The following is a 20,472-nucleotide window of genomic DNA, read 5'->3' as shown; positions in this document are numbered from 1 at the left end:
CACGCCAAATTTTGCTCAACCTTTTTCTTGGGCATTGCTTTTAAGTGTACCTTCTAACCTCCACACGTGCATTTTTAATGGTAATTGTAAATTTAAGGTCACCAACAAACGCCGATTGTGCTTTTTTTCCACTGTTCGCCCTTCAGAGTGTGAGGTGGTAGACACTTGTATTATCTCGGTTTCCCATTGGGACATTAGCTAAGCACCTTTGGTGAGGATTATATTTGATCAAGCTAGATGTTTGGTGGTGGCAGTGTACATTTTTATTAGCGTGTGGGGAGCGGAGCTGCTGTCAGACAGCACCTCGGGGGCCAAGCTCACAATTGTGCGTTGCCCTCCCCTGATACCAACGCACTAGATGCATTTGTTAATTGCATACAGCAAGTCGATAAGTTTTATAAAGCTCACTCCCCCATTTAAGTGGGTTCAATTATGTGAGCCCCCCACTCTCTCAGTTCCATCATCCATACCCAAGCAGCCCGAACCTTCATGTGTTTGTGCTGAGACATCAAGGTAAGAAGAGTGAGATTTGTCAAAAGATGTCCTGGATGTTCTCTGGGGCCTGCCACAAAGTTTCTTTGCCTACATGTGGTGTACGTTTCAGCCTGGTGTTGAAGTCTGGACTATTTAATCTGTCCCAAATCCTCTTTACTGAATTTCCTGCTTTCCTTCACCTGGCCTCATCTCCAGGCTGGCACTTTCCGGCTGATCCACCCCATTTCCAGAGGCCCCCTGTGCAAGTTAAGTCTCCTGACCCTCGCCTCCATAATTTTAAATTATTAATCACTTCATTGTGCTTAAAAGCACGCCGAGCGCACTCTGCGCATTGTCCTCTTCCCGTGCCCGCCTGCTTTCTGGTTTCCCTTTCTGCCCGCCGAACAACCCGCCCACCCCGTCATGATTGGTCCCACAAAAAAGAAAAAAAAACACCAAACTCAGGCTGCAGCGAATGCCTGCAGCGGCTGATCCGTACCATTTTCAGAGGACCCCTGTGCAAGGTAAGAGTCTCCTCACCCTAACATCCATAATTTTAAATTATTAATCACTTCATTGTGCTTAAAAGCATGCTGAGCGCATGTTTCCTCTCCTCGTGCCCGCCCGCTTCCTGGTTTCCCTTTCTGCCTTCCACATCAAGGACACTCCAGGGCAGCAGCCCCACGCTAAGGGCCCCCAGGCAAAGGGCGGCTCCAACAGAGGCGGCTCCAACAGAGGCGGCTCCAACAGAGGCGGCTCCAACAGAGGCGGCTCCAACAGGTGTCAGCAGGGGAAGCCAGCGACCAGCCGTCGACCTACAGCAACCAAAAAAGTAAGTGTGGCATGGGTGGGGAGTAAAGCAATCACTCTACTCCAGAAAACCCTGGCACTCTACATTACCTTTCCAAAACGTAGACTGCCAGGGGAACATCACTTACAACACTCTTACTTCTATTGTGACCATCAGCCTACGTCTATCCGAGACAGGATTGTAATTTTGCCTTGCGTCGTCTAAACCTATTCGTGCATGTTAGCAAATTCCACTCTTACATATAATTTACATAGAATTTGAGGGCTAATAAGTACCACATTAGATTGAATTGTGAACATTAGCTTGCGTCGCATCTAGATAGGATTACGATTGTCAGCAAGTGCCGCACTTGGATGGAATTGTGAATGATCGGATGTGCCGCACTTGGATGGAATTGTGAATGATAGCATGTGCCATACTTGATGGAATTGTGAATATTAGCCTGAGTCGCATCTAGATTGTATTATGATTAGCGAGTACCACACTTAGGTGTAATTGTGATAATCGGCATGTGCCACACTTGGATAGAATTGTAAATGTTTCTTACCTATGTCTTAGATCATAACTCAAACCAAGTTCTCACCCCCTTATCACTATGCTTGCTCTCTATTCTACACCATCACTCATTTAGAGTACAGCTATACCCCCTTGATCAAATTCGGCCCAGCTGCTCACATATGTACATTACTCCATAAACACTTCATCATTCTAATAAAATGCAGCTAAATCCCATGACAAACCGGCCTAGCTGCACACATAAGCGTCCTACAGGCCTAACGCAGCCAAAACCCAGTCTTGGTGTCCACCCGCTAGGCTGCACACATTCAACAGATATCAATAACACCATACCTAAATGCTAGGATGCAGCTACCTTCAGGCAATTACACCAGCAGCACACATAACTGGTGCACCCAAGCACCCTACAACACCTTATTCTCTCAACTGACCTGGACTGCAGTCCCCGACGGCGTTCAACCGACCAGCGCTTTGAGGTCATACCAATGATATATATATATATAGACCGCCATATAAATGCCAAATAACATACCATACCATCCTTTCCACATACTATGGTCACTTGCACAGTTAGATGAACTTGTAACACTTATGGCGCTATAAAATAGCCTAGATATGGAAAGTAAACTCTAACGGGACCGGATCTGAGGCCTTGGTCTTCACCTTCTTTGGCTACCCATCAAAACCTAGGTCTAGTTCAAGGACCTTTGCTCAAAAGGCTGTATACCCCGCAAATCAACATGCTTTGCAGTAAAACTAACCTCTGTTAGATAAGGCTGGCACACCATGCCCACCTCAGCTGTTCTCATGCCTGAAGAAGCAAGGGATAAACTACTTGTCCTGTAAACAAATATACTTGTCAGAACTGGCTCGGTCACTTCTTCATTAAAAACATGATTTGGCTGCCTGACAATCAACCTTTTCTTTGCCCTGTGGCGGAGCAGAAGCGGCTAGAGCCCTGGTTAATCTGCCCATCAAAGCTATGACCACAACAAAGAAGTGGTGTGGTCGTGCCCCTCACTAAAAAGGATCTACTGGAGTGTGTGCCCACCCAGGTGGAGAAGCTTTCTGGAGATCATCTGGCGACAGAGGGGCTGCAGAAGTCGCTAAAAGTACTTTCAAAGACTTGAGGCAGATTAATACGAGTGTGGGAGACGCGGAAGAGTCCATTCCTTCCCTTCAGGAGGATGTCATCCATTTGCAGGTGGACTTGGCAGGAGCCAAGCATGGTATGGTAGAGTTGATTTCCACCATTGAGGATTTGGAGAATGTAGGAGAACCTCAGGATCTGGGGGCTTGAGGAGTCGGCAGAAGGCGCAGACATGAAGGCGTGGGTCCTTCACTTCTTCAAAATATTATCCCCAACTTCTCAGCCGATACCATAATTCTGGATAGAGTTCACAGGGTCGGTCCCCTCTGGAAGGTGCTGGGGGGGACAGCCCAGGGACATTCTTATGAAAATCCACACCTTCACTGTTGAGGCGGAGATCCTGAGGGCCTCCAAGTCGATGGGGGAGATCTCCTATGGCATGCAGCAGCACCTCATCTTTCAGGATTTAGCTGCTCTTCTGCTCCAGAAGCGGCTTGCGTTCAGGCCGGTGATGGCGAAGCTCCAACAGGAGCAGATGCAATACTGATGGACATTCTCCTTTGGCCTGCTCTTCACTTGGGAGGAGGAGGAGCAGTAATGGTGCTGCACAGTGCTGGGTGAGGCGGCAGGGACCCTAGGGTAGGGAAGTTGTTGGAGCAGTCTAAGAATGCTGAGAGAGGGTGGAGGCGGGTGCGAGGGAGGAGCTGTAAGGGGGGGGGTGTCCTGACCAAGGTCATTTGGGATGACTGACGGCTTTGGTGGAAGAGAAGGGAGGAGCATTGGATCCCCCGGGCCTCGGCGTGTCTGGGATGCTTGGTAACTGGAATTATGTAAGCATATGGTGGTGTCTCTCACCGGGGTGAGGGCAGGTGGGCCTGTTCCTTGGAAAGAAATGGTTCCTGATGGGACATCTCTGCCTCTACACTCTGGGGACTCTTTTGGGGGGTTGCTGGGTTTGCACTTACTGTTTATTCTTGTGCTGTTTTGTTAAATGGGGGGGGGGTTTATTAATGCATGATGACCATGACTATGCCAATTTAAGGGAAGTCACGAAATGGGCACCTTTCCTAGCTCAACCACTTTCTGAGAAGACTAATGGGCAATGTGCGTGTATGGGGTAGTCTTTCTGGTGTTATGGAGTGCAAATGAATGACCCACAATTTTAGGGGCCTGAACTCCCCAAGAAGCGGAGCACTTTGTTGCAAAGGCTGAAATAATCCCAGGTAGATGCGCGTTTATTCGAGAAATGCACCTCCACAGACTAGATGTAGGAATGTTTTGCAAAAGGGATTTTCCTCAGCAATTCTTCTCCACACACTGCCTCAAAAAAGGAGTGGTCATCCTTATTGGAAAGAGGGTCCCGTTCCAGGCTCAATGTGCGAAATACAATGTAGAAGGGAGATATATTTTCGTAACGGGCCTCCTGGGGCGAATATCAAGTTGCACAGGCAGCCATTTACGGGGCTAACACTGGGCAGAATGATTTCCTCTGCACAGCGCTGGGTGAACTATTGCCGTTTTCCAAGGGTCACATTGTCCTGGGGGGGTAGTAGGGGGAGATAATCACTTGCCCATTGACCCCAATTGGGATGAGTCTAAACAGGATTATTGGGGGTCGGCACGTCCTTCACCTGCACACCTTAAGCTGCTGGCAGATTCGTACCTAATCGATGCCTGGCGCCACATACACCCAACGGAGAGGGATTTTACCTTCTCACGTTCCCATTGCACATTTATATTTTTTGTTTGGTATTTATTAAGTTATGTTACTTGGCATTTATATAGCCCTCTATATATCATTGGTATGATCTCAAAGCACTGGTAGGTTGAGCGACCTTGGGGAATCGAAGCTCACAAGAAACGTAGCGGGAAGAGAGGTGAGAGCGTGGGCCAGCTGACAGACAGCGGTAAAGCAAGCGGGCTGCAGTGACTCGGGCTTGTGATAAGAGTCACGAGCGGGCGAGAGACGGAGACGGCTGCTCGCAGAACACGTTGGGCCAGAAGAAACGAGGAAGGGCCGCAACAACTGGAGAAGGGCAGCCAGCCCGGGACCAACGGAGCAGCGGAGAGTGAGTCCTAGCATGGAGGGGGGGAACCGAAAAGACCACATCAGTGGAGGCCGAGACAGCAGAAGCACCACACTGGACCCCCAACACAAAAGACACAGCCCTGACCGATGGGAAGCTAGGCCCCCGGCTCCCTACCCCCCCCCCCCCCAAACCCCGAGAACACAATTTGGGCAGAGGAAGGGCACCGGAGTTCGCAGCGCTGATGCACCAATAGACAATAACTGAACAAGGTGCACACAGCACCAACACTACTGTGCCACCCTGAGCGGAAAGGCTGGGGCCCCGGTGCCAACAGCCAGAAATGAGAACACACGAGCCCCAAGACGCTTGGGCAAGCAACCTGGCAGAGAGGTGGAACTAAGGTAATGGCACACTGGGGAAGCAGCAACGCTAATTTGCAGCACAACGCAACCACATTCTGGGAGTATGGAGAGATAGGCGCTTACAACAGCGTTGGTCAGGACGGAAGAAGGTGAACCTAGGCCCACAAAGCATTACCACCTGCGATGCACTAACAGCACGACAATGCGCAGGACATAAACATTGCTGGCAAAACATGCTATGACGTTAAATAAGGGAGAGACACCTCCACAATTTGCGCCCAAGCGAGAAAGAAACATAAACCCTAGAACGCACTAATTGCAACCCGTCAGAGGGGGTGCTTAGTAAGTCTGAGGGACCCCCAGACGGGAGGGACAGCAACACAAATCGGTGGCATGCCGCAAGACAGACTGGACAAGCGAGGCTTGGGTGCTCACAGTGCCACTGACCAGGGACGAAGGAGAGGTCACAGGGCTCACAACATCACGGCACCTGCAGCAAAACAATAACCCAGTGCAGTAGGAGTCGCACGCAACACAGACTGGGCGAGCAGCGACACCGCACAGCAGGACGGAGGCCCTGACACTTGAGATGAGACCTCAAAGAACATAAACACAAGACTACATAATCAATATATCCCCTAAACAGGCGCAAGACAGACTTGGGTGGGGGGGGACCCGCAAGGGAGAGACACCGCACGAATCGGAGGTGCGCCCACCACCAACACTTCACTCTGCATATAACCAGGAGACAGCAAAGAGATGCCCTCAACACCACGATCATGGACTCCTTTCATGCGGCCAAACCGAAAGGGCAGCCGCACAGCAACCCAGACGCACCAACAGCACAGCTGGGCATGGAAACCTCCACTGATGATGGTCAAGTGCTGGAAGCAATTGCAGCGCTCCGAGCTTTCATAGACACCAAAATAGAGGAGGTTAAATCCGACGTGCAGCTGATCAGGCAAGATGTCGGCAACCTCACTGAAAGGGTCACAACGGCCAAAACGGAACTGAAAGAGACAGCAGCAACCACCAAATAACTAGAAAAGCGGCTGACAGAGCTGGAAAGGAAAAATGCGGCACTAGAAGCCCGAGCGGAGGACGTAGAAGGGCACGCACGGCGCAACATATGCCTACTGGGGATCCCGGAAGGAATGGAAGGGCCCAACCCGACGGACTTCGTGGAAAACTTGATCCTACAGGAAATTGGGGCTGAAACACTGTCACAGGGGTTCGCAGTAGAAGGGGCACAGATCCTTGCAAAAGAGACCGCCACCGGGCTCACATCCTCGCCCCCATGATAGCAAAGATACTGAACTTTCGGGACAGATCTCTATCTTGAAATTTTCCAGAGAGGGAGGGGAGATCCGTCGAGACCATGCAAACATGGCTATATATCCGGACTACACACCAGCAGTGCAAAGGGCAAGGAACTCATTTGTGCCGATCAAGCTCAAACTCCGAAAACTGAACCTCAAGTACATGCTAATGTACCCGTCCAGACTCGAGGTGCTCTACAATGTGGCTGGAACATAACCTGGACAATGGTCAGGAGGCGCAAAAGTGAAGAACAGCCGGCCCAAGAGAAGAATGGAGTACGGGAAGTACTCTTTAGCAAAAAACCTGAGGGTGAGCGACATGGAACAATGAAACACTTTGTATCACCAACGGCAGGAGCAAGACCGAACTCTCGAACAGAGTGGACAGAAGCACCCCACGAACTGGTGGGCGTCGGCCAGTTGCTGGTGCACCACAGCCGCACGCTGAAGCCTGGATGGGCCAAGCAGATGCAGGGGGGCTCGAGCGCCACAGTTGGAAAGTGGCAGCTGAGTGCAGTTTCTTAGTTTTAGTTTGGTTTGAAGTTGGAACCCTGCACGGAGCAAGGTATGTGTCAACGTGTGAATGTGGCCTTACACAGCAGAGCGGGGGTGGGCCTACCTGGGCAATGGAGCAATTGGGGAGGCTGGGGAAGCAACCAGGGACCATGGTGGTGAGAGGGTGGGGGGGGCACCCACACACAGAAATGGCCAATGAAATGAGTACTAACATGGAATGTCTGAAGTCTGGGAACATACATGTGCAGGAACCGGGAGAAATCCTTTATTAACCGGAAGAGGGTGGCCATTGCACTGTTGCAGGAGACCCACCTAACCAAGGAAACTATGGCTGCAGTAATGAAACACTGGAATGGACAGTGCTATGGCGCCCCCTACTCCAAATATGCCAGAGGGGTGCTTATATGGATAAGCCCGGCGATTCCATTTGAACTACTGAACTGGAAGGCAGACCCTGAAGGCAGGTACCTAGTAAAAGGGTGCATCGAACTGGCAGAAGTCTGTATAATAAACTCATACTTCCCCAATCACGGGATCCCAAAGCACCTAGAGACACTGGGGGCTAAGCTAGCCCTATGCCGAGAGAGTTTCTTCATGTGGGGAGGGGACCTCAACTGTGTTGGGGACTGGGAGCTGGACAGGTCTAAACCGACGGCAACCAGAAACTATGCTGCAACGGGGGCGCTAAACTCATTAATAGAAGCCCTAGATGTGTGGAGGGAGCTACACCCCACAGAGAGGTTACTCTTACTTCTCGTCGCCACACTCCCTGCACACGAGAATTGATTACCTATTTGTGGCCAAAGGATACCAAACGCAAATAGAATCAGCGCAGTACTTGGGCAGGTCGATATCTGACCACTCGCCAATGCTGATGAACTGGAAGACGTGGGGGCCCAGACCGGCCATACCACTGTGGCGTATGGCGCCAGACGCCCTAACGGATCTGTCCTTCACGGAAGGACTGCGGGATAAAATAGAGGAATATATGGAAAGGAATTTAGGTAGCGTTGAACGATGGAGCACAGTCTGTGCAGCAATGAGTAGTGGTGATGGGCGAGGCAAGAGAGCATCCATGATCTCAGACCACAGAGATCAACTATGCAACAGGCATAACATGTAAAATGCAACGAGAAATCAACCATTTTCCGAGATTTCTACCCCCACCTCTACAGTCACGATCATCAAGTACCGCAAACTGACACACTAAATACACTGGACGAAATAGGCCCGCCCAAATTAGATATGCCACAACCGGAATCCCTAGAGGCCGAAATAACAGGGGAAGATATCACGTAAGCGATACGGTCACGCGCCACTAGTAAAACACGGGAAGTGACGGGCTCCCTCCAGAGTTCTATAAAACATCTGAAGCAACCCTCACTCCGGTGCTGCTCAGGGGAGGTATACACCAATGGGGAACTGCCGGAATCCATGAGGGAGACCCTGGTTATACCAATACATAAACCTGGGAAACCAATGGACGAATGCGATTTGTACCGCCCACTAGCGATGCTGAACTAATATTAACCACCATACTGGGGCCGAGCGCCTGAACAGAATAATGGGGGGGGGGGGGGGGGTCTGATACATGGTGACCAAAATGGCTTTATACCAGGGCACAGCACAGCGCTGAATATATGCAGACTACAACAGATACTCAAGCAAACAGCGGCATCCCAAGAACAGTATGCCATACTCTCCCTGGACGCCACAAAGGCGTTTGATTCAATAGTTTGGGAATGGCTGGTGGCAACACTGAGGGAATTTGGATTCGGGGAAGGATTCATCCGGTGGGTGCAAATATTATACACAAACCCAAAGGCCAGGGTTAAAACAGGGAGGATGGTGTCAGCAATCTGGGACATCAGGAGAGGGACGAGGCAGGGATGCCCACTATCCCCAATGTTGTACATGCTGGGACTTAAGCCCATTGCAATATACCTCAGGAAGCAACACCTGGATGCTGGCATCTGGGTTGGGGGAAATGGGACACTTGCTGTCACTTTATGCAGACGACGTGCTACTGTACGTGAAAGACCCGCACCTAAATGTACCAGTGATCCTGGACATACTCGACAACTATGCAAAAGTGTCAGGGATACACTTCAGCAAAACCAAGTCCTGCATATTCCCGTTGGCGGGGCTGAGTGGGAAGAATGCAGATGGAACTACCTACGTTGGGACTCAATTGGGAGGTGGACACATTCAAGTAACTTGGGGTGAACATTAGGCACACTCCGGAACACAACACAGCGAAGGTGGTGCAGGGCTTGAGGAAGTCCATGAAGTTCTGGTTGAAACTGCCGCCATCAATGCTAGGCAGGGTAGCCATCACCAAAATGATAATTCTCCAGAGGTTCCTGTACTACTTCAATAATGTGCACTGCTATGTAGGGGCATCTTTTTTTCCGCTCCTTGGAGAGGCTGCTCCGAGAATTCTTGTGGGGCACTAACCGCCACAGACTTTCACTGGCAATTTTATACCTACCGTACAATCAGGGTGGGGTGAAATTGCAGAATCTCGAGAGGTACTACCTGGCAGCGCAGCTCAGTCACATAGTTAAATGGCTAGCAGTCGAGTCTACCTCTGAAACAGGCTTACTGCAACACCTAGTGGCTCCCACCAAATGAAAGGAAATACTGTGGGTAAAACAGGAGGGCCCGAAAAGCACCACATTAATGATAACACTGGGCAGGAAGGTATGGAAGAGAGCACATGCCCTACTGAAATTAGTAAACCCCTACTCACCGGAGGTGCCAATAGCGGCAGACACATGTCGAAACAGCACAGACATGGCAGTAGTAAGAAAATGGGGGGGGGGTGGGGATATACACATGGGGAGACATATATGAAGACGGGGGTCTTTCGGGAATTTGACTCATTACAAGAAAGAGAGGAGCTCCCGAGTGGACAATTTTTCTGGTACCACAGAGTCTGGGAAACAGACAAAATAAATGGGAGGGCTGGCCAGAGGAACCACAGGTGAATCCACTACTGACACTGATGTACAATTTGAATGACGGCTGGAGACTGACTTCTAGGTTGTACAGCATGCTGATAGACCCACCCAACCCCAAGGGTACAGTATTGAAAGAACAATGGGAGAGGGACCTAGGTGCAAACATAACGGAGAAAGAATGGGAGAGAATACTGGGCTTCCCTAAGGCGGGTATCTAGGAACCCACGCTTAAAATTAATACAACTAAATGTGCTGTACCGTACATACATGACCCTGCACAGAGTAGCCATGTTTATCAAGGAAGCGAGTTCCCAATGCCCATGGTGCAAGGGTGAAGGTGCTGACCTGTTACACATGTTCTGGGGGTGTACGCGTGTGCAAAGCTTCTGGGCACGCATAGAGCAAGCATGTAAGGAGGCTGGAGTAAAGGGGTATGAGTGGTCAATGAAAGAATGACTGCTTGGTGCCTACCCCAGGACCAGCAAATAAAAACATGTGGTTAGGTTTATGGACCTGGCATGCATACTAGCCAAAAGAACAATTGCCATGTCCTGGAAAGCTGCTGCGGGCCCACAATATGGAAAATGGCGCAAGGAATTTGAAAGGTGGGCAAAAGCGGAGACTAAAGGTGTGGGTGGAGGGAGCGAACATATCGAAACTAGATGACACTGAAATGTGTGGCTTGGAAGGCGCTGCTCTGGGACACATTCCACTCGTCCGATGACAAGCCCCCATGAATGCACCAACTAAAACGGGGAACACCCTAGATGCGCCCAACTGTTCTCCCCCTCCCCCCCCCCCCCGATACCAAGTGACATTACCCAATTGGAGACCTGTGGAGCAGAAATTACAACCCTGGACAACAAAGCGCCTGCCCCAACTGAGGTCACACGCAATGCAAGGCATGTGTAGGAAGTTGCATGTTAATGGTGGTTTGTTGTTAACCAATGTAGGCATGTGATAAGGAAATTTATTGTGTGATTGTAACTACACAAATGGCAATAAAAACATTCAAAAATAAAATAGCTGCATTCCAATTGAGTGATGGTGTAGGGTAGAGAGTGAGCGTTATATGATATGGGATGGGAGCGGAGCGTTTGTGTGGGTTTATGAGATAATGCTGCAGCTGCAATTTCTAGGTTGAAGTTACTGATCATATTTCTTCTAAGTGTGGCACTTTCTGAGATTTTGCCATCCTGTTTAGATGAGATGCAGGCTAATGTTCACAACTCTAATTTTGACATTGCTAATGTTCGTAGATCTATCAATGTGGTTTTGTTATATTCGACACATGTATCTAGTGTGGCAATTATTAACAATCCTATTGCATCTAGGATGCGCCTATACACAATATTTTTCAAAGCGCAACCGACAGAGGGGGTTGTGGGGGTGGAGAGGGCACGGGGATGACCAAAAACAAGACGTCCTACTAGACCTTGTGACATTCAGATCGTGCAAGTGCAGTAGCAAGAAGTGTAGGGGAGTGCAGATCAGGGCGAAAATGCCTGTGGGCTAAGCGAGTGCCGGGGGGGGCGGGCAGGTGGACAGAGCCCGGGTGTGCAGGGGAGGGAAGGTCCACGTGCCAAGTGTGAGGTGGGGGAGGATGGAATGGATCAAGGGGTGCCGGCACAACCAGGCAAGTGCAGGGGGAGGGGGTCCGGACAGTCAAGTGCAAGTTGGAGGGGGAGGGGGAGATCAAGTGCAAGTGTAGACTAGACAAGGACGGCGTGGCACCCTGTAAGAATCTGAAGGAACCAGGTTGCCATTCAAGCAGCAGATGGGAACTTAACAGGGGAAGAGGGAAGGCACAAGAGAAAGGGAAGGTCTTGAGAAGCTTCTGGGACTTGAAGGAGATCTGGCTCAAGTCTGTGAGGCGCAGGGAGGCCTATCCAGAGAGAGATCTAGTGCCCCCCCCCCCACCTTTCTGCTTTGAAAAGCATCTGATCTGCAGAGAGTCAGAAGACTGAAGGGATCTAGCACAAAGGTATTTAGGGAGGGAGAGTTGGATGTAGCAGGGTCTCAGGCCCCAGAAAGCCTTGTGAATGATGCAGAGGGTCAAGGATAAGTCTTGCAGTCCCATTCTAGATTAATTGAAGGGGTGAGTTGGGAAGATTGAGGAAGAGGTTGTTGCAGTAGTCCAGCCTGGAGAGGACCAGAGCTCTGCAGACATTGAGTTTGGGGGGAAGGTGAGGAAAGGGAGAATGCCACTGAGGAGGTGCAACTGAAAGTGGGCCTTTTTGGAAAGGTCTGTGATGTGAGGAGAGATGGAGCAAGAGGAGTTGAAGATTACTCCTACGTCCCGTCCCCTTTCCTCCATACTTAAGGGACATCTCCGTCCCGTGGGACGGGACGGGACCGGAGCACTTTGAAAAAAAATGTGGATGCTTTTTACAAAAATGTGTCCCTCTGTCCTGCGCGGGGCCCGGCACGTGGCCGTAACCCCGCCCACCTTGGTTCCTCCCTGCGCATCGCCCATCAGTCCTTTTCTCCGCACGATCGGGTCCGGATGCACTTGCATCCTCAGAAAACTTTCTTCCCTTTTTCCCCTCTCTGGCTCTCGCTAGCATTCGTTAACTAGTCTGTCTAGGTCTTTTAAACTAGATTTTCCAGACTGTTCATAGTGTCACCGTCGCTGCGCGAGGGCGGATCCCCATCCTCTTTGTTTAGAGTGTTTGGGTCCAGAACACCGTTGGGACTCCTGTTTTTACTGTGACTCCCTTTCGGTCCGGGCACTTCAACTTCGGTTGGAGCGGTGGGAGGAGGTGTTCGGACAAACTCCTCCTTCGCATTTTCAGGCGGTCATCGACGAGAAGAAAAAACGCCCGGTAAATTCTTTACTTTTCAGAGCACCCCGGCCGGGGGATACCTTTCCAGGTTCCTCTCGAGCCGGGAGGGGCGTTGATCGATCTGTTACCGGGGTTCGCCCTGAGATGCCGGTCGGGCCTAATAATTCTACCGGAGTTTTCTCCGAGGGTCTCCGTAAGGGGCCTGTGTCCACCAGAGTACGCTCCGAGGCCCCTCCTGTGGGGGCTGTGAGTCGTGGGGTACCGGAGCTTGCTCTGAGACCGCTCTTTCGGTTTCCCTCAAAGACAAAACCGGGGTGCGCCCCGAGGTCTTGGCTGGGCTTGAGGTTACCGAACGGATGTTCGAGGCCCGTGCCGATAAGGCTTCCACCGGGCCGAGGTCCCTCGTACAGAGGCTAAGGATACCAACAGTTCTGAGGGGCCGGGCAAGGCCCAGTCGGTGAAAGCGGTTGCTCACCTTTCCCGCTCTTGTGGTGACACCAGATCTGTTGAAGGGGCAAAGAAGAAAGTTTCTTCTTTTACTGGGAGTGCCGAGGCCCTTCCTTCGAAGGCTCAGTTGGCGGTTGGTTTATGTGGCAGAAACATTCCAGGCCTCATAGTACCGGCTCTGCCAAGGTTCCTTACGTTAAGGCTAAAATTAAGACCCCTGACCCATCGACGGAGATCCCTGCCTCACTTCCTCACGTGCCGCAGTTCCCCTCAGATGAGGACAAAATGGCGGCCGTTCCCCGCAAACCTCGCAAAGTGGATACTCCTGCGGGAAATAACCGCCGTAGACAACAGTGTACGCGGTTTTTCTCCCGCTCCTCAGCCTCCTCATCAGGTTCAGGTGGCACCGCCACCGATGAGCCTGCCAAATGAGGGTTTTCCGCGCTCGCACGAGACCCCGGTGGGAGGACACATTGCGTCTCATTGGGAGGCGTGGCAGGCCATCACAGAAGACAGATGGGTCTTGTCAGTCGCTCGAGCGGGCTTCCGCTTACCTTTGCCCCCTACTCGACCCCTCAACCCTGTTTTTCAGCTGTCGGGCTCAACCCCCCCTCAAGACCGAGGTTCAGAAACTTCTGCACCTCAGAGCTGTGGAACGTGTTCCCCTTGGGGAGCGAGGGGAGGGCTTGTACTCCCGGCTGTTTACGGTGCCCAAACCAAACCAGGCTGGCCTGCGCACCATCCTAGACCTTTCCCAGTTCAATCTTTTCCTACCCCAAGAGAAATTCAAGATGATCACGCCCGGGCAGGATCGCTCCTCTTTGCAGATGGGCGATTGGCTCAGCGTGGTGGATCTTCAGGATGCGTACATGCATATCCTGATTTGGAATCCACACAGGAGATACCTCCGCTTCTCTTTGGGAGAGGAGCACTTCCAGTTTCGGGTGCTTCCTTTTGGCCTCAGTTCGGCGCCTCGTGCCTTCACGAAGATGTCGGTGATTGCGGCCTATCTTCGTCTCCAGGGTATCCATGTGTATCCCTATTTGGACGACTGGCTCCTACGCAGCCCTTGTCCGTTGGCAGCAGCGGGCAACCTCCAGTCTCTCCTTCAGCTCCTGTTCCATCTTGGGCTGTCGGTGAACTGGTGGAAATCCTCCATGACGGTCTCACAGGACCTGACTTTCCTGAGTTTTCGTTGGAACACGATCGACTGCCGAGTGTATCTGACCGGGGACAGAATGGCGGATCTGTTGGCCACGTGTCAGATGTTTGTGCAGTCGGAGAGCATGTCGGCCTGGTGGTTCCAGAGGCTTCTGGGCCTCATGGCCTCGTGTGTACTGGCTCTTCCTCTTGCTCGTCTCAAAATGAGACAGATGGCTCTTCGGAGTTCCTGGCGTCGGGCTGTGGACCCGGATTCCAAGCGGATAATGATTCCGGATTCCATGAGGGTGGACCTGGACTGGTGGTCATCTCTCAGCAACCTGTCAGTGGGCACGGGGTTCCAGGACCCAGCCTTCATGGTGACTATCACGACAGACTCCTCCCTTTTGGGGTGGGGTGCGACGTTAGATCTTCAGGTCTCGGACCTCTGGTCACCTCAGGACAAGCTCCTGCACATAAATCATTTGGAGCTTCTCAGCCGGCGGACAGTGGTCGGCTACGAGTGGGAGTTGAAGGCGAGATCCTCTCATGGATTTTCTCGCGTTGGGGCACACCGGAGGTGGACCTCTTCGCCACAGCGGTAAACAAGAAGCTTCCTCAGTATGCCTTCAGAGGGGGGCTGGGAGCCTCCTCTCTGGGGGACGCACTCGAGATTCCATGGCACAACATGAGAGCTTACGCTTTCCCGCCTCTGCCCCTAGTTCATCAAGCAATTTGGAAGTTGAAGAGCTCTGTCAACTGTTCTCTTCTACTGATGGCTCCGTGGTGGCCGGCCAGGTTTTGGTTCTCAGAACTTCAACACCTGTCGGTGTGTCCGCCGATCAGGTTACCAGTAACTCCCGATCTTCTTCACCAAGGGGAACAGCAGATGTGGCACCCCTCCCCACAATCTCTCAACTTGGCGGCATGGTGCCTGAGTTCACGTCTCTAGAGCATTTGGGTTTGTCTGCGGATAACATGCGCATTATCCAGGCAGCCAGGAAACCCTCGACCAGATCCCAATACAAGAGTAAATGGCTCAGGTTCTGTCATTGGTGTTTGGAGAAAGAATTGGACCCGAGGGTGGCAACGATTGACACAGTGCTGTCCTTCGTATCCTCCCTAGCAGAGTCAGGGGTTCATGTTCTGTCTTGCAGGACTTATCTCTCGGCGATTTCCGCTTACCTCTCTACAGACCGGTGTTCTTATTCTTTAACCCGGTGGTGAAGACATTTTGCTGGCTTGACACGCATCTACCCTCCGGTTCGTAGTCGCACCCGCTTTGGGACCTAAATGTAGTCCTGACGGCGCTGTGCCATAAACCCTTTGAGACAATGGCTACGGTTGACCTTAAGTACGTATCCTGGAAAATGTCCTTTCTGGTCGCCGTTACGTCAGCGAGGAGAGTGAGCGAGCTCCAGGCATTGTCGGTGGAGCATCCTTTCTTGGTCTTTCACAAGGAAAGGTAGTCCTTCGGACGAACCCAGCTTTCCTACCAAAGGTAGTGACCGATTTTCCATCTGAATCAGTCAATTACCCTTCTGGTCTTTTTCCGAACCCTGCCACGGAGGCGGAAAGGGTTCTACACTGCCTGGATGTCCGAAGAGCTCTTAAGTTCTACCTGGACAGGACTTCCGAGCTTCGGAGTTCTTCCCAACTGTTTGTGACCTTCGGTAACCCTCAGGGCAGGCCGGCGTCTAAGGCATCTATTTCCAGATGGATTACCGCCTTTCTCACGGAATCTTTCACCATCCAAAAGCGAAACGTCCTAAAGGTATCCATGCACACCAGGTGCGAGGCAAGGCAGCCGCGGTTGCTTTTCAGAAGTATGTTCCCTGGGAGTCCATCGCTAAAGCGGCTACTTGGGCCTCCCCATCTGCTTTCTGTAAGCATTACTGCCTCTATATGAGCTCTAGAGCTGGCGCTCAGTTCGGCCAGGCTGTGCTGAAGAACCTGTTTAAGTAAGGGGTATTTCCATCCACCCATAGTTCCTGTAATGAGTGCTTGGGAATCTCCCATAAGTATGGAGGAAAGGGGCCGGGACGTAGGAGTATTACCAGGTTACTCACCGTAGTGACCACCTTACTCCTGGTCCATAGTCCCCTCTAATAAGGTTCATCTGTTATTGCTAATGGGTCTTTGACCTTGCGATAGAAAAGGACTGATGGGCGATGCATGGGGTGGAGCCAAGGTGGGCGGGGTTACGGCCGCGTGCCGGGCCCTGCCCAGGAACGAGGGACACATTTTTGAAAAAAATGTGGATGCTTTTTACAAAGTGCTCCGGTCCCGTCCCACAGGACGGAGAGATGTCCCATAAGTATGGAGGAAAGGGGACTATGGACTAGAAGTAGTAAGGTGGTCACTACGGTGAGTAACCTGGTAAATCACCAAGGGTTTTTGCCTCGCAGTAGGGTGAGGGGGGGAATGAGGCCCATGGAGGATGGCGAGAGTGTGGGAGGCAAGGAAGGGGCAAGGGTCCCAATGAGAAGGATCGCTGTTTTACTGGCATTAAGGCAGAGATCATTGGCAATGCACCATGCCTGGATAGCAGACAGACAGTCCGGAATTAATGAGGGATGAGGAGGATGATGATGATGAGGATGAGGAGGAGGATGAGGAGCGTGTCATCTGCATAACACTGGAAGTTAGGAGAGAAGACAGAAATCGAGTGAGCTAGAGGGGCTAGGTAGATGTTGAAAAGCCAAGGCAAGAGGATAGAACCCCGACAGTCACTGCAGGTGGAGAGTGAGATGGAGGAGAGAAAAGGGCCCAGTCGGAGAGGAAAGAGGTCATCCAGTCCAGTCCAGTCCAGTGCCTGGTCTGTGATAGCAAGAGTACCACAGAGCCCACTTATGAGGGTGGCATGATTAACCGTATCAAAAGCAAAGGAAAGGTCAAGAAGGATGAGAATGGAGGGAGAGTTGGAGTCAAGATTAAAGGGCAAATCCTCACAGGTGTTCAGGAGTGCAGTTTCTGTGCCTCTGGCAGCTCTGAAGCCAGACTGGTGGTCGTGGAGACAACCAACAGATTCAGTGTGGTGAGTAAGCTGGGAGATGGCCAGCTTCTCCAAGCGTTTGCCCGGAAGGGGGTAATAGAGATAGGGCGGTAGTAAGCCAGACAGGAAGGGTCGGCCGGAAGGCTTTTTGAGGAGAGGGGTGCACAATTGAGTGCTTGAAGAGTGAGGGGAAGGATCCAGTGGCATATTAGCGATCAGCCGAGGCTGGAGCAAGAGAGACATTGTTATCCTAGATAGTTCTGGAGGAGCAGGGGAGCACCTGTGTGGATGTGACTTTCATAGAGCAGACTGGTCTAGTAACCTCATCAAGTGAAATGGGAGAGAAGGAGAGTAGGGGAGGGGTTGAGGGGAGGAGGGGGGGGGCAAAGGTGGCCTGAGAGCAGATGAGGGGAGTGGTGCAGAGGAGAACAAGGACAAGATGTCATGAGTTTTAGTGATGAGGTGAGAGGCTAGTGCAGTGCAGAGGAGAAATGGAGACTGCAGTAGGGCTGGCGAGGTCCTTGCAGATTTTGAAAAGTTCAACCCTGTTAGTTGCCCCAGAGATGTGGGCTTGGAAATAGGCCGTCTTCTTCGAGCAGATGGACTCTATTTGCTTTGGACCAGGTGGCAGGCCAGTTTGAGGATGTGCTCGAAGCCTGCCACTTAACGCTTATCAGCTATGCACTTGCGTTTCAAAGAAGCCAGGTCGGAGCCATACCAGGTGTTGCGCTTGGAGGCAGGCTTCATGCAGCTCCTCATGACATGGGTAAGGATGTCAAGAGTGTTGGAGATGGAGAATTGAAGGTTAGTAAGGGCTGTGTCAGAGTGAGTGGCAGCGCAGGCGGGGGATCAGCCGGGGAACCCAGGAGTTCCAGGTGAGAAGACAGAGTATGATCAGTCCAGGAGAGGGGAGTGAAGAGAGGGTTGGAAATGGGGATGCCCGCAGAGATGAGCATCCAGGGTGTCTGGCTGAGTGCGTCTGACCTAATGGAAGAATGGCGAGGGAAAGAGTGGCATAGAGGCTGTGGCAGGGTCCAGAGTCTGCGGAAGAGTCCAGAGGCTGCATCAGGGGATTCAAGATGAATATTTAAATCTGAGGAGGAGAGAAGCTTGGAGGCCAGGAGAGAAGAGGGGCGGTCAGACCACTCTGAGGGGGAGACTGGGCCAGGTGGCCTGTAGATGGTGGCCAAAGTCAACGAGAGGGTTGGAGAGACACCAGGCGTACATGCAAGGCATTCGAAGGAGAAGTACGGCTGAGTGGGTATGGTAGTAGCAGGGACGATCAGGGCCATTCCACCCTGGGCCTCCATGACACTAATGACAAAAACGCACAAGTAATCAATAACAGCCCGTCAGAACTATGCTTCACTCAAAGACTCGTGCAACCGACGCACTCAAAGGGAGACAGTTGGACTGCATAGCTGACTGCAATACCACTATTACCGCCAACCAGTCGCTCGCATGGACCGACCATCACGCCATCCTCTTCTCCATTCCAAGAAACACCCTTACGCAAGACAAATCAATAGCCCCTCCTAGATCAGCCAGAAATACTAGAGATCTTACAGCCTCTAAGCTACTCCCACTATTGAAACCAATCCTACAGGTGGCTGCAGACACCATCTAACCGAAGACCCCACGCAGCTGGTTAACCTCTACAATACCACCATTCTAAATGCTATTGACAAAATAGGACCTATAAAACTAAACCCCTTGCCCATCTAAATACTTGGTGCACACCACACTTGAGATCAAGAGTGGCCGAAACAACCTGGAAAAACCTCCCCTTAACAAAGAAAACTTCCTTTCAGCGGCAGCTACATACAAATCTATCTTCCTAGCCAAGTCTGAATCCTACAATGATCGTATCCAGAATGCAAAATCCAACACTAGTGAACTGTTCACCATACTTGGAGAGCTCGAATCACCTACACCACCGCTTATCTGTACTAAGGACCGCCACAAGGTGTCAGAATATCCAGAAAGCATTATCGGATAAAATTGAACTACTGTAAAGAAAAATGGAGTCCAAAAAGGCGAACCTAACCAACAATCTTCCTTCACCTATAGCACCTACACCGCCGACTGACCATTGCGAACTATTAAAATTTACCCCACTCGGCGTCAAAGAAGTTGAAGAAATTATTCTTAGCCTAAAACCCTCTAGATGTATGGGCGACATTTGCCCTGCACCTATAAGAAGTCAGCAAAGGAGATCGCCCCCTTCATTACTTTGATAATCAACGCTACCTTCAAGTCCAATACCATTCTCACTAACCTTAAGGATGCATGGGTCGTGCCTCTCAAGAAACCTACCTTGGAACCCAACAACCCGTCGAACTACAGACCAATGACCACGATACTCTTCCTCCTGAAGATCATTGACAGAGCAGCCTACCTGCAAATCCAGCGCCACCTAGAAAACAACCTGCTGGGACTACAACAATCTGGATTCCGCCCAAGACATGGCACTGAGACGTCCCTGATAGATCTAGTAACCCAAATTGAACCGAATAAAGACTCCTGCAACCTTGCCTTCCTCCTCTTACTGGATCGATCAGTGGCATTTGACCTTGTTGACCATAAAAACCCTCTGTAACCACCTCTCTTCAGCAGCACACTTCTCTAATACCATTGCATGGATTCAATAATTCCTGAACAATAGAACGACCAGAGTATTTGCACCTACAGCCACTGCTTCTCCATCAACAGTCACTTGAGGGGTCCCACAAGGCTCTTGTGTCTCCCCAGCACCCTACAACATATCCACAAAACCACTATTCGACATACTTGACCAACTAGGCATTTCATATACCAACTACGCTCACGACACACAAGTCCTTGTCCACATCACAGGCAACCATGACATAGAGAAACGACTCAATTACATTTATCTCGTCATCTAAGCTTGCATGGCACAACATGGCCTCTGCCTTAACGACAAGACTGAGCTTCTCCTAGTAGGCACCCAAGCTGAAATTAACAAACTGGACAACAAATTCAACACCTACCTTCAACATTGA

At 51.1% G+C, this 20,472-nt stretch overlaps 1 protein-coding gene across 1 annotated transcript in view; it reads left to right on the top strand.

Annotated features, from left to right (window-relative positions):
- Positions 1 to 20,472, top strand: part of MPHOSPH10 (M-phase phosphoprotein 10) — a 120,883-nt gene that overhangs the window by 68,625 nt on the left and 31,786 nt on the right. The gene's annotated exons all lie outside the window — the stretch shown is intronic.

This window comes from Ambystoma mexicanum, chromosome 11 (genome assembly GCF_040938575.1).
Source record: "Ambystoma mexicanum isolate Mex_15411 chromosome 11, UKY_AmexF1_1, whole genome shotgun sequence".
Lineage (NCBI taxonomy): Eukaryota > Metazoa > Chordata > Amphibia > Caudata > Ambystomatidae > Ambystoma > Ambystoma mexicanum.
Note: the sequence above shows the minus strand (reverse complement) of the source record. Positions and strands in the feature narration are given on the sequence as shown.